Here is a 13,273-nt window from a genome sequence, read left to right on the forward strand (position 1 = left end):
TTTTATAAAACTCTGAGTGGACAACACAAACCATACAGGAGGCCTGGAGCTGCCCGTGGGGGACGATTTTGCTGCGACTAGTACTGTTGTCTCAGGCCTGGGGTGCAATCCTTTGCAAACAGCCCACACCTTGCATTGGTGAGAAGTGGAAGCAGAAACAGATTCTGCTCAGTCCCGGCAACAGAGGCTGGCAGGTTGGGTCTTTTTTTTTTTTTTTTAAAGGTCTATTCTGATCTATACTCTTCTACCAATGATGGAATAAAAACCCACTTTCTGGGACTTCCCTGGTGGCGCAGTGCTTAAGACTCCACGCTCCCAATGCAGGCGACACGGGTTCCATCCCTGGTCCAGGAACTAGATCCCACGTGCATGCCACAACTAAGAGTTCACCTGTTGCAGCTAAGGAGCCCACGTGCCACAACTAAGGAGCATGCCTGCCGCAACTAAGACCCAGCACAACCAAATAAATAAATAAATAAATATTTTTAAAAGAAACCCCACTTTCCTCTCCAAGGAAGTGTTTTCCACTAAAATCCTGTTGCTACAGCTCTGCTCAGAGCACCTCTGAACTCCAGTCCCCAAATCGGGTACCCGCTTTCAGAGCGAGGGCTAAAACATCCTGAAAACCAATGGGACTACAGTCAAATCCCACAGGACCATCACCCATGTAGTGACATGTGCTCCCCAACAGAGAGAAACAAGGGTCTTTCCCCCCTTCACTCAGCAGGTATTTCCCTCAAACATGAAGCTTCCTTACAGGTTAGGACAGAGCAGGGAAAGGACTTTCCTAGGTCACACAGCAAGTCAGTGGCCAAGGACATCCAAATCCTGGTGTCACAGTGTTCCTGTAACAATTCACTTAACTCCTGTGGTCAGCTCCCTGAGGGCATGAGCTGGTCCATCCCGTTCACCTGCCACATCCCCAGGGACTACGACAGGGTCTAGAAAAAACATTTGTTGGAAGGATAGATAGTGATGGGTGGATATAATTTCCAAGCTTGGACCCACTCAGATGTTCAAATCATAGGCTCTCATTTCAGGAAAGAGGGAATCAGACGGCCTCTATTTCTGTGCTGGGCACCTACTGTGCGCCAGGCCCCGTGCTGGCTGGCTGCTGGGGCAACTGTCACTCCCCTGATGTGCCTCTGGTCAGGTGGCTGGAAAAAAGGTAAGACCACACAGGTCTGGGTTCCAGCCAGAGAAAAGGTCCACAGGGCTCAGAGCAGGGCGAGGTTAAGTCCACTTTGACTCAGAGGATCTTTGCTGGGTGCTTACGATGTGTCACGCACCATTAAGGGGTTCCAGGAAGCCTTCATGAAGCAGGTGGCCTCAAGCTGGCCCTCGAAGAGTGGGAATTAGGAGGGGAAGGGAGGAAGAGCCTTTCGGGCTGAGGTCTGGGCAGGGCTGAGAGCCTGAGGCTCGGACTGAGGGCAGAAGCCAGCCAGATCACAGGGAACAGAGAGAAGTGGTGGCAGATGACAATAAACATTGGCCAGGAGCCAGATCATGAAGGGCGCTGAACGCCAGGCTAAGGAGTTTGGACTTGATTTCACAAAGCACTAGGGAGCTACAGAAGGCTTGGGAGCAGGAGAGTGACATACTGAGAGCTGGCCCCCGACGCTACAGAGCCCAGGAGGCATGGAGGCTGGTGAGGAGGTTGCTGTCTTGAGCTGTGGTGGCATCCACCCAGAGAGGAGACACCAGGTGCCATCTGGTGATAGAATGAATGTGCTTAAAATCATGGCCTGAGTCCGCCATCAGGGCTGACTGTCTCCAGGTGCCAAATGGCCATGGGGCAAAAGGGCAGAGCCTTCAGAACCGCCCCCTTCTGAAGCCCCTCCCCCAGGAAGCATGACTCTGCTGAAACCCAAGGCCAACCACACCCCTCCACCGCCACCAGGTGACAGCAACCTGGCTGTGTTAAGGACTTTCTGCAGGAAAGTGGATGGTAGAATTAATTCCCTCATGTGCAAAGCAGAGCGGTGGGAAGGAAAAAACTCTCAGCGTGTCCACAATAGGGACCCCACAGAGATGTGGTCCCAGCCTCCGCTCAGTGGAGGAGGGCGGGGTCAAAGCTGGGGGCCGGTGTCTGTCCAGTGAGGACCCAAGGTGAGCGGAACCAGAAGGCAGCTGCCCCGCCCCCCAACAGGGACACTCGCCAGCCCTCTCACAACTGCCTCCATTCCGTCCCACACAGTGGCCAGAGCTGCCCACCAGAGCCAGGCTCCCCGCTCCTCCCTGAGCAGGTGGTCCCGCTGCCCAGGAAGCCCTGTTCCAGATGCTGCAGGTGTCTCCTGCACAGCCAAGCCCAAGGAATCGTTCGGATCAGTATGGCTTAGCCCTTCCATCCCCCTTCCCACCGCTGTGACACAATCAGGATCGGAGAGCTGTGAAGAGAGTCATCGTAAGTGTGAGACAGAAGTAAAAACACTGTCCGTAACTTCATCAGCACTGAATGGCAGGTGGGCCGGAGTGGGGGGGGGGGCGGGGGGAGAACCTTAAGTCTGTGAATAATGGCCCTCTTGTTGATCTAGGCCTCATTCAGACCTCAGTCTCCTCATCCATTAAGTGGGTGGGCAGGGAGGCTTAACTCCATGACCCCAAAGTCCCCACACTCCCAGCCAGTGCACCACGCACCCTCCCTGACACCTTCCCTGGGTTGCCTGCCCTTGGCATAATCCGCTGGGATTGTTCATTAACCTCTTCCTGATACAGATCTTCTCCCCTCCTGTGAGACTGTGAGCTACTTGAGCCCAGGGGCTGTTCTGTCTCTTTATCCGTCCCTCTGGCTTTGGCCCTATGCCAGACACCTTGTAGGTGCTCAGTAAAAAGCATGTGCAGTGGAACGAGGATGGGCAGGGGTTCTGGTTCTCCTTCCCAGGTCCCAGCTGTGTGAGGGGCGGTAAGTCACTTTTCTGAGACTGGATGAACTCTTCCAGAAGATGGAGATAAGAACCCCCAAGTCAGGCACAGGGCTTAAATGCAGGAAGGGAGATAGGACCTAGTGGTGCTGAAAAAGTATCGGTTCCTTCCCATCTCAGAATACTGAGCTGCCTTGGGCTGCTTCTCTGCCCACCTTCAGAGTAAGTTCAAAGCCATTGGGTGGAAGCGTTTCATTCACTAAGGTGGCAGTACTCGGGGTGATTAAGACAAGCCAGACTCGGTCAGTGATTCCCACATGCAGACTAGCTGTTCAGAATGGCCTGGAGATCTGTATGTTCTGACAAGCCACCGTTCCACAATGGCCTGTTGTTTGAATAGTGTTAAGTGGCAGAACCAAGAACAGTATGATGTCATTTTCGTTAACAACAAAACAGAACTACAGCTAGCTTGCTGAACAGATGATCCGAAATAACCCTGGGTCAAAGAGGAAATCAAAACTGAAATGAAAACTGATCTAAAAAGAATAAAAAGGAATATATGTCCATCTAGATATCTGAGGGGTACAGTCAAAGCTGTATGCAGAGGAAAATGTATAATCTTAAAGGCTTTTATTGTTATTATAGGAAGATAGAGATGATGGACAGATGACTGAAGACTAGATTGCACTTTAAAAAAAAATGATCTTTAAGAATCACCTTTTGTTTGTACAGTGCTGTACTGCTTGAGATCTACTGTTTTCGTAATTAAAAGAGACTCTTTTGGCAGTTTCTCATAAAGTTAACAAACATCTACCCTACGCCCCAGCACTTCCACTCCTAGAAAAATGAAAATATACGCCCACAAAGAGACTTGTACACGAAGGCTCACAGAAGCTTCGTTCATCATCACCCCAAACCGGAAACAAGCCAAACGTCCATCCACAGGAGAGTGGATAAACACACTGTGAGGCATCCATATGAAGGTTTATTCCTCAGCAATAAAAGGACTGAACTACTGATATACTCAACAGCATGAATGTATCTTCAAATCATCAAGCAGGAAGAAGCCAGACACAAAAGACTATATACCGTACAAATCCATCCAGTTCTAGGCTTGGCAAAACTAATGGTGATAGAAATCAGAAACTGGTTGCCTCTGGGAGGGGAAGGGCACAAGTCAACTTTCCAGGGGAGCTGGAAATTTTCTGTATCTTGATCTGGATGGTGGTTACACGGGTGTATCAAGACTCAACAAACTGTAACAGAATCTTTGCATTTCACTGAATGCAAATTACATCTCAATTTTCATATTCATATTTCTAACAGTCACAGTTGAAAACTTAAACATACGGATTCCTAGGCTCCACCCCCTGGGGATTCAGATTCCATATGTCCAGGCCTGGGAACCTGAATCTGTACAAAGTCACTCAGGTAATTCTGATGCCTGACTAGAGTTAAGGCGACCTGCCCCTCCCCCCACACCCCCTCCCCCTTTGATTGTGTTGGGTGATTTGTTGTTTCTATGTTGGTTTTTAGAAACAGAAGAGCAATTTCCATTCTCTCTGCCCTCTCCCCACCACCCCTAATCCCTGCCCCTCAGCTTAGGTTTCCAAAAGGAGCCTCTGAGCAGGTGAGGTGGGCAGGGAAACCCCAAAAGAAGCCTTGTCCAGGACAGACGTAATTCACTCAAGGCCCCAGGGCTGTGTGCTCCGGGGAGGTCAGAGGCACAGTTAATGGCCTGTGTACTTGTTAGACAGCATGTCCGGGCCTTCACCCCATGTTTACAAAAAGAGCTCAGGGCAAGATTCGCTGGCATGGAAAATGCTTTGTGCCCTGACTAGCAGTGGCCCGGCCACCTTCGGTCCTGGACCTCAGCCTAATTCCTCACTTACCATGAGGGTCTCCCGGACTCCCGGGTTTAACTGGCTTCGACACTGCTGTCCCCAAACCCAGCCTGATGCTATTTCTATCTCTGCTGCCTTCAGAATAAAGCCTAACTCCATTTACCCAGCGCTCAAGGCCCGCCACACCTGGCTTATTCCTCTCTCCAGCTGGGTCCCTGTGAGGCTTGTTCTACAAACACGCTTGGCTGTTTCATGCCCTGTCCCTTTGTACCTGTTATGCCCCCATCCCGGAATGCCAGCCCACCCTGTTCCTCTGCCCACAGAAGCTGCCAGCTCCAGCATCACCTCCTCTAAGAAGCTGAAATGCCTTCTGCCTGCGACCCTGCCATCTAGGCATGCTCAGCACCGGCACCCACGCACAGCATGGTCACAGCGGCTGCCGTGCTGCCCATCTCCCTCTGGGCTATGAGATCCTCGAAAGCCAATATTCTACCCCAAATCCAGTGCCTGGCCAGAACTGACAACAGCAAAGAAACAAGGCATGTTATAAAAGAGCTCCCATTCACACTTGAAGGCCACCCTGGGCATTTCTGCACCCAGGGCTCCTCCCCAGAACCCGTAAATTCAAACAAACACTTTGGCCAAGATAAGTTAGCCAACATGGAGATTGGAGACAGGATTGCAACATGGGATTGCATTCTTCGGAGATGTAGCCCCGAAGAATCTGACCCTCACTTATGACCTTCGGCAGAAGTTCGGGGGCGGGGGGGGGGGGGCGGTGGTCAGCCCACACCTGGCGGGTGGCTCTGGGGTTCCAAGGCCAGCCCGAATTCCCACCCAGACCCCTTCCAACTGTGACCAGGCTGCATCCCAGGTGTTCCTTGTAATTTATTTTTCACCTCTTTCCTATACACCGGAATGTGTTGAATGACTCACAAGTGTCTTATCATTTCAGGACCTTTGGAAAGACTTCCAGATGAAGTCTCACAAGCTCCCAAATCCTTTGACAAGCTGATAGGCTGATAGGTGATAGAAAACACCATCCCCAGAGCCCACACTGCCTCGTGGGGGGCTGACACTTGAGTAGGAAGAGTGGCAGGGCTCCCTGAGAGGCACAGAGAAGGGAGAATGAGTAACCAGGGGTAGAATCCAGGTGCCAATGGGGCCCACGCCCTCACCCTCCAACCCTGAAGACCTGGAGCCTTTGTCCCTTGTTCTCCCCAGGTTCGGGTCCAATTTCAACTCCCCAGGACATCAGTGACTAAAGCCCCACAGAGCCCAAACTCGCGGCTGGCCCAGGGAAAGCCTTTGAAGCCCAATCCTGCTGCTGTGCAATCAAGGCAAAGTCCTCTGGGCGGCTCTCAGTTTGCCCATCTGTAAAAGGGGCACTACCCGCTCGCTAGGGCCTCCCGACTCCACAAAGCGGATGGGACCGGATGTCCGCAGGATAAGCCGGGAGGGAAGGGACAGGAGAGGTGACTGTGGCTGCGCCACAGGTCAGTACAAGGACATCCCCGAAGGACAAGAGCTCGAGAGTGAGCCTTGGCCCTTGCCACATACCACAGTGACCTAGGACCTCGTGACACCCTCTAATCGGCAGCTCCGAAGCCGAGCCCGGCTTTACAGCTCACCACAGGCTTATTCAGCCTCATCTCCCTCAATCCCCTCAAGGACGCAGTGAGGCCGGCTTTGGCGTCCTTGCTGCCCAGACAGCGAAGCTGAGGTTCAAAGTGGCTGAGGGAATCACCCAAGGTCGCCTGCCGACTAAGACAGAGGCACAGTACTTGGACTCAGCTCCCTGGGGAAGAGCTCCTGCCTTTCGTGCTCAGCTAACCCCATAACCACTTTACTCCACCCATTTTACAGATGAGGAAACAGAGGACAAAAAAAGTTTGCCCAACGTCAACAGGGGGCTGAGCCAGGCCCAAGACCTCTAGCCAGTCCCCCACTCCTACGCTATGATGGGTTCTCAGCCAGTGCCCTCGGGCCCCGTCCAAACGCCCCCAAAACCATCCTGACGAAATTCCTCCCCCCACTCTGCCCCCACACCTCACCTCCCTTGTGCCCACCCCACACTCCCCGGATGACTCCCTGGTCGAGAGAGAGGCAGGCGGTTGCTAAGCGCTCACCCGCTCTTTCCAATAAAAATAAACTCCTTCTGGCTGGGAGACTCTGGATGAGATCCCCTCCTTTCCAGCCAAGAAAAAATTAAAAAGAAATTCAAAAAGGATCTCCCCCATGACATTTATTTGAACATCAGCGGTGCCAAAGCATGGGCCAATTCACCCAAGTCCAAATGGAGCCACGTGCCTCTTAACCTCAGCCCCGAGACCCTCTGTTCAAGTGTCCGGGGGGTTACTGAGCTGATTTATTTCTCCAGGCAGGAAATGGGGGTCCAGGCTGCCTCCCAAGCTTTTGGGGCTGGTCTTGGGGGAGGCCAGGATCTGGCAGAGGCTGGGCAGTGACCAAAATAGCCAGGCCGGTGGCCCTGCCCAGCACACACCTCCCTCTGAGTGCCAGGGAGGGTAGCCCAGAGGTCCCCCTCCGGTCCAGGACGAAACCTCAGCGGTTGGAGGATGAAATCTCTGAGATCCTCTCTCTGGCTTTCCTAGTGGGAGGGGGACCAGAACCTCCAGCTCAAAAGAGGAACCCCCAGAAGGAAGGGAAAGGTCTAGAGATGGATGTGTCCTGCTCTCCCTGCCCGCTGTCCACTTGGCTCCCAGCTGTCCCTCGGGGCCTGGATCCTGCCACTGAAGGCTGCTGGACGTTGGCACTGCCACCTGCACGCTGCACACAGGCAGCACCCTTGGAGCCATGCCGCCCTATCACCTCTACCCACTCAGCGCCTGCCCTGGAGAACCACCTCTGGCTGTGTGGCCCTCTAGGCACCGGGGACACTCCCTCGGGTACAGTCGAGAGCACATGAGTGTCCGAAACCAGGGACCCAGAGACAGAGCCACACTCTGGGACACACACGTGCACAGCCACGTACTCGGAGATACAGTCACACACACACAGGTTCACACAGACACACTCCAGGACACACAAGAGCAAACATCTGAAGACACAGCCACACAGGTATCACAGACACACACTAGAACACACACATGTACAGCTCAGGTCACAGAACAGCAGGCACACATTGGGACACACAAGTGCATGCTGCTGGGAACATGGAGAAACAGCCACCCTCAGAAATACACAGACACACACGGAGATACATGTAGACCCCCAGTGAGATCCAGACACCAAAACAGACACACACAAACACACACACCTGGCTCCTGCACGAGAAGCCCGAGCCTCTTCGCCCGGGAAACAATAACAGCCCCGCAGGGGGACTGAGCGGGCGACCCTCCGTCCCTCCCTGGGTGGTGAAAGGGGCGCCGGAACGGGGTCCCTGGGCGGGGAGGAGGTCGGGGCTAGCTGGGGCGCGGGGATGGGGAGGGGGCTCCGCGCGCCCGGCTCCCTCTCCCTCGGTACCTGTGGCGGCCGCGTCGCTGCACTCGTCTGCGCTCGGTTCCGCTCACCGAGGGCTGCCAGCCGGCTCGATCTCTGGCCCGCGGGGTCCGCGCTCGGCGCTCCCTCTAGGCTGGGCTCGGCCTCTGAGCTCGCGGTCCTCGGGACTCGGCGCCGGCCAGCGAGCGGTGCTGCAGCCAGGACCCGAAGCTCGGCGCTGGCGGCGGCGCGGAGGAAGCGGTAATTTATAAGCGGCTTCTTCCTGACCTCGCGTGTCTGTTGTCTGAGCAGGCAGCTCTCAGCATCACCCATCCTGCTGGGTGGAAAAATACCAGCTTGGCCGGGGCGGGGGCGGGGCGGGGGCGGGGCCGGGCGCCAGCCCCGCCCCACACGCGGACACACACGCACACACACACACGCACACACACGCACGCACACACACCGCACACGCACGCGCGCTCGGGCTCGGACACAAAGAGCCCGGGCTCGCCGAGCGCGCGTGCACACACCCTCCTGCGGCGGGCGAGCACTCGGCCCCCTGCCTACCCCCTTACAGCGCTCTTTCCGAGGAAACCGTTTACTCCAAACCCTGGAGCCAAGGAGTGAGTGCAGCGGGTCCTCAGCCCCCTCCTGTCTTCCGATTAGGAACGAGAGAGCCCACGACGCCTACTCGCTCCCTCCCAACACGAGCCACCAAGCTCACCACTCGCCACCCACCTGGCTCATGGGGTGGGGCCAGGGCTCCTTGAGTGGTGAGGTCTGAAGCACTCCACTGCGTCTTCCTGGGCGGCATCCAGGTTCTCTGAGCCTCTGTATGCACCCCCCAACCCCCCCTCCTCCCGCAAAACCAGGCACAGCCACTCCACCCTCCCGCCTCCCCCAGGCCAGAGGGTGGCCTGAGAAAGTGATGTGAAACCACCCCGGCTTCTTGGCTTTGCCCTGCCTGGCTGACCTTGGGGGACTACTCAGGCTCTCTTCCTTACCTCAGTTTCCTCATCTGTAAAATGGAAATATGAATAATGGAATTTATCTTCTCTGGCTTCTATGAAGACCCAAGGTTAACAGTGCAAAGAGCTCAGAAGAGCTCCCGGCACAGAAGTGCCAAGTGAGTGTCTATTTTTAAATGAAAACGGGGAATGTGGGACTTCCCGGGTGGCACAGTGCTTAAGAATCCGCCTGCCAATGCAGGGGCCATGGGTTCGAGCCCTGGTCCGGGAAGATCCCACATACCACGGAGCAACTGAGCCCGTGCATCACAACTACTGAGCCTATGCTCTGGAGCCCGCGAGCCACAGCTACCGAGCCCAAGTGCCACAACTACTAAAGCCCGCACGCCTAGAGCCGGTGCTCTGCAACAAGAGAAGCCACCACAGTGAAAAGCCCGTGCACCGCGATGAAGTGTAGCCCCGCTCGTCTCAACTAGAGAAAGCCAGCGCGCAGCAAGGAAGACCCAACGCAGCCAAAAATAAATAAAAATTTTTAAAAATGGGGAATGTGCCATTATTCTTGTCCTTATTTGCATGAGCAGGTCCTCAGAGACCACGTTTCACATCCACGCCCTGGCCAGACCTGAGGGAAGTGCTTTGTGACTTCCAGCATGCCCTTCCCCTCTCTGAGCCCAGTGCTGGTCTCTCACTTTCTCTCACTCCGTCCCTGCACCTGGAAGGCTGTGTGCAGAGAACCTTTTAGATTGAGGTTGAAAGAAGAAATACCAAACAGGCCCCATAGAGTGCCATCCCGTTGCCAGACCTGGCCCCGCCTGTATCCACCTCCTGAAAGCGCTGTGTAACCCCCTCTTTGGAGCGGCCCCAGAAGTGGCACACAGGGATGCGAGGAGCAGGATTTCAGGGGTGACCCTTCATCTCTCCCTGGTTTCCTCACTGAGGCTCCTGCTCTCTGGCTCCATCTTAACTTTCTAGAGGCTGCCCCCATGGCAGCTCCAGCCAAGCCAGACACTGGCACATACCCTCCTGCACCTTTCTCCAGAGCCTTCCCTGCCCTTCTCTGCTGGCCCAGGTGCCCCTTCCTCCAGGAAGCACCGAGGGACCAGCAGTGCCTCTAGCACCCCAGCCACCCCGGGTGGCATCTACTCTGGGCACCTCAGCTCTCTCCTTTGAGTTCAGAGTACCCGCCCCCCCTTTTATAGGTGAGGAAAGCAAAGCTGGAGATCGAGCGACTGAGTCCCCACACCTGTCCCCTTCTCCTGATGTGCGTGAGGCTCCCCCGTGAGCTGAAGGAGCAGATGGCAAGCAAAAACTCCCCAGACCCCCTGTGTGTCACTGCACACAGCGCAAAGCAGCAGGTCACAGTGCAGTGAAGTGGCCCTGGCGTTGAGGTTTGAACCACGAGGAGGCTGTGACTAAGCCAGAGGGTTGAGGGGAAGGGAGAGGGAGCGTGTTCCAGGCAGAGGAATCTGCTGTGCGTAGGCCTGCTGGCAGGAGTGGGGGGCCCTAAGCAAAGGTAACGTGGGCCTGAGGGCCGCAGGGAGGGAGCAAGGGCAGTGGAGGCCACAGGACCTGTGACGGGGAGCGGCATGTCCACGGCTGCCATTTGGAAAGGCCTGTTGGATCGGCTGACCTCCAGGTGGGCCGGTGCAGTGCAGACGCTATCGGTGCAGGACCACGGATGAGGCCCTTTCAACCATCTGCCTTCTTCCTCTAGACCATCAGCTCCACGAGGGACAGGACCTTGTCCTTTGTGCCTCCATCGAGACCTGGGCCTGGCACACAGCAGGTACTCAACAAATGTTCGTTGCATTTATTTTAACGAACATTTGTATGGCACTTAGCTACATGCCGGGCGCTGTACAATGCATTTAAATATCTTAACCTGCCGAATCCTTGCAACCACCCTGTGAGGTTGGTACTATTAATCTCCCCCATTTTACAGAAAGGAAAACTGAACCACAGAGAAATTAAGTAACTTGCCCAAGGTCACTCAGCAGGCCATCTAGTTCCAGAGGCCACACTCTTAACTGAAGGGATTCTGGGGCCTTTAGTGGTTGCCAGACCGCAACCCAACCCCAGAGGGCAGGAGAGGGAGAGAGAGAGGAGGAGGAGGAAAGGCACCAGGAAATGCTCCAACCTCCACCCCAAGGCGAAGCAGCAAGAGGCAGAGAAGGGCCGGGCGAGGTGGGGAGAGCCAGCATGGAGGCCAGAGACCCCCAGGTTCCAGTCCCCTTCTGCTGGGACTTGGGCCTGCATGCCCGCTCTCTGGGCCTCAGTTTCCTCATCCATAATAGGAGATCTAGTCCGGCATCATTGAGCCATTGTGACAAGAGGTCTCAAACTTGCCGGGGCTGGTGCTTCTGCACTGAGTCCGGCTCCCAGATGTACTTCTTTGGCCTCCACTGCGCTTTAAAATATTTTGAGTTAATTGCTGTGAATGAAAGCTTGGAAGAGTTGACATTTTACAAACTTGAATGTCTGCTTTCTCTGGAAAAGGTGGCAAGATGGAGCCACCTCAGGGCACTTACCTACTGTCACTTGGAGCCGAGAGGCATCAACCACCCCCTCACATGGGGATGCGGCTCCCCAGGGGCCAGTCCCCACCCGGCCAGTTCCCTGTGAAGGGCTGAGTGTGAGACCCGGGTGTCCTTTGTGCACGTCCCTGTCCCCCTGCCAGAGTTGGGTGTCTGAAGCTCCAGGACAAGGCTGTGAGCACCAAGGAAGTGAACGTGTTGGCAGGAGGAGGGACCTTCAAGGAAACCCAGGCAGAGGTTACTTCAGAAGCCACATCCTGGCCTGAAATTCCGTGGGGACTAAACTCCTCCCATTCCAAGAACAGAAATCGATTGCGGGGAGAGCTCACGGAAGGCCCTGGACTCAAAGGCAGTGAATGAGATTTTGAAAAAGCTGCTCGATGATGCTTTTCTCAGCAGCTGGCAATAATAATGTAAAATCGATCCAGGGCTTTGAACAAAACCCTTCGTCCCTTGCCAGGGAATAGTCCGTCTCATCCATCTATCAGGCGATCAACAAGAGTTGCTGAAATACTGCTAGAGTCCAGCCATGCTGGGCCATCTGGCCAGTGCAGGGAGACCCTGGCACCAGCCCTGCCGAGGGTCATCTGGCCGGCCTCCATGCCTCTCAGAACCTCATTCCCTGAAGAGAGGAAGGGGTGGTGATGGAGTGGCCGAGGGGTCACCATCCTGGTCACCTTCTCCTGGGCACGGCCGTGTCCACATCTCTGGATGTGGACGGACAGATGGTGGCACCATAGAGGCCTTATTGGCACATCTAGCCTCAGAAATCTGCTTCCCGCCCACCCACCCTCCTCCTATCTGCTGCCGAATCCCAGCTTCATCTCTCAGGGGCTGTGTGACCCAGAGGGAATCGTGTAACCCTGTGCCTCAGTTTCCCCATTTGTAAAACCAGACTGGTCACAACCCCTATGCCATGTTTTTGTGAGGAGTAAGTGGAGGCTCACACAGAGCGCTGCACACAGTCTAGCCTTTGGTTAACCAGGCGCTTGCCTACCCTCCCGCCTGCGTGTCTTGGGCTTTTCTACCTCCCGGCCTTCACCCACACCTTTCCCTCCCCCATGCTGTTCCTTCCCCCAAAGCACTTTGCCCATTGCCCTCCAGCAGCCTGGATCTCAGCCCGATTGGGAGCACCCAGTAGGCAGGGGTCCCTGGCAGTGCCCAGCACAAGGCCGGAGCACAGAGGATCCCAGGAAGCCCTTGCCTGGATGCGGTCTGTGGGTGGCAGGCCTCCAGGGTGCCCTTCCCCCTCTCCCTCGCTGGGAACAGCAAATCTGCCCCAGGGAAGGGGACAGTGTCAGTGCAGGAGACAAACCTGTGGGGCGGGAACACGTGCGCCTGTGTATTCACCCACCACGCACCTCCGCTGTCCAGGTTCTCAGCTCCCCAGGCCAGGCCACCCTCATCTCCCTCTGGTGACTGCAGGCCTCCTCCCTGTGCCCCTCCCACCCGGCCCGTCTCCACTCGGCAGCGGGAGGGATCCAGGGCTCTCCTCCATGGCTGGTGAGGCAGGAGTGGCACACAGACTGCAGAAAACAGTTCAGCAATTTCTCATAAGGTTAAAAATCCACTTAAACGATCTGCCAGCAATTCTATGCCTCGGCATTGACCGAGGAGAAATGAAAACA

The 13,273-nt window shown here is 55.4% G+C and overlaps 1 protein-coding gene across 2 annotated transcripts in view; it reads right to left on the reverse strand.

Moving 5' to 3' along the window:
• SLC6A6 (solute carrier family 6 member 6) overlaps nt 1-8,441 on the reverse strand; it is an 80,029-nt gene extending 71,588 nt beyond the window's left edge. For both annotated transcript variants that reach the window (XM_022562544.3, XM_089919786.1), the window contains exon 1: nt 8,189-8,441. The gene's annotated coding sequence lies outside the window, so the exon portion shown is untranslated. The remainder of the gene's footprint in view (nt 1-8,188) is intronic.
• Nucleotides 8,442-13,273: the final 4,832 nt, after the last annotated feature.

The sequence above is a fragment of the Delphinapterus leucas genome, chromosome 10 (genome assembly GCF_059928025.1).
Source record: "Delphinapterus leucas isolate spDelLeu-1000000601 "Yukka" chromosome 10, BTC_Dleu_Yukka2, whole genome shotgun sequence".
Classification (NCBI taxonomy): Eukaryota; Metazoa; Chordata; class Mammalia; order Artiodactyla; family Monodontidae; genus Delphinapterus; species Delphinapterus leucas.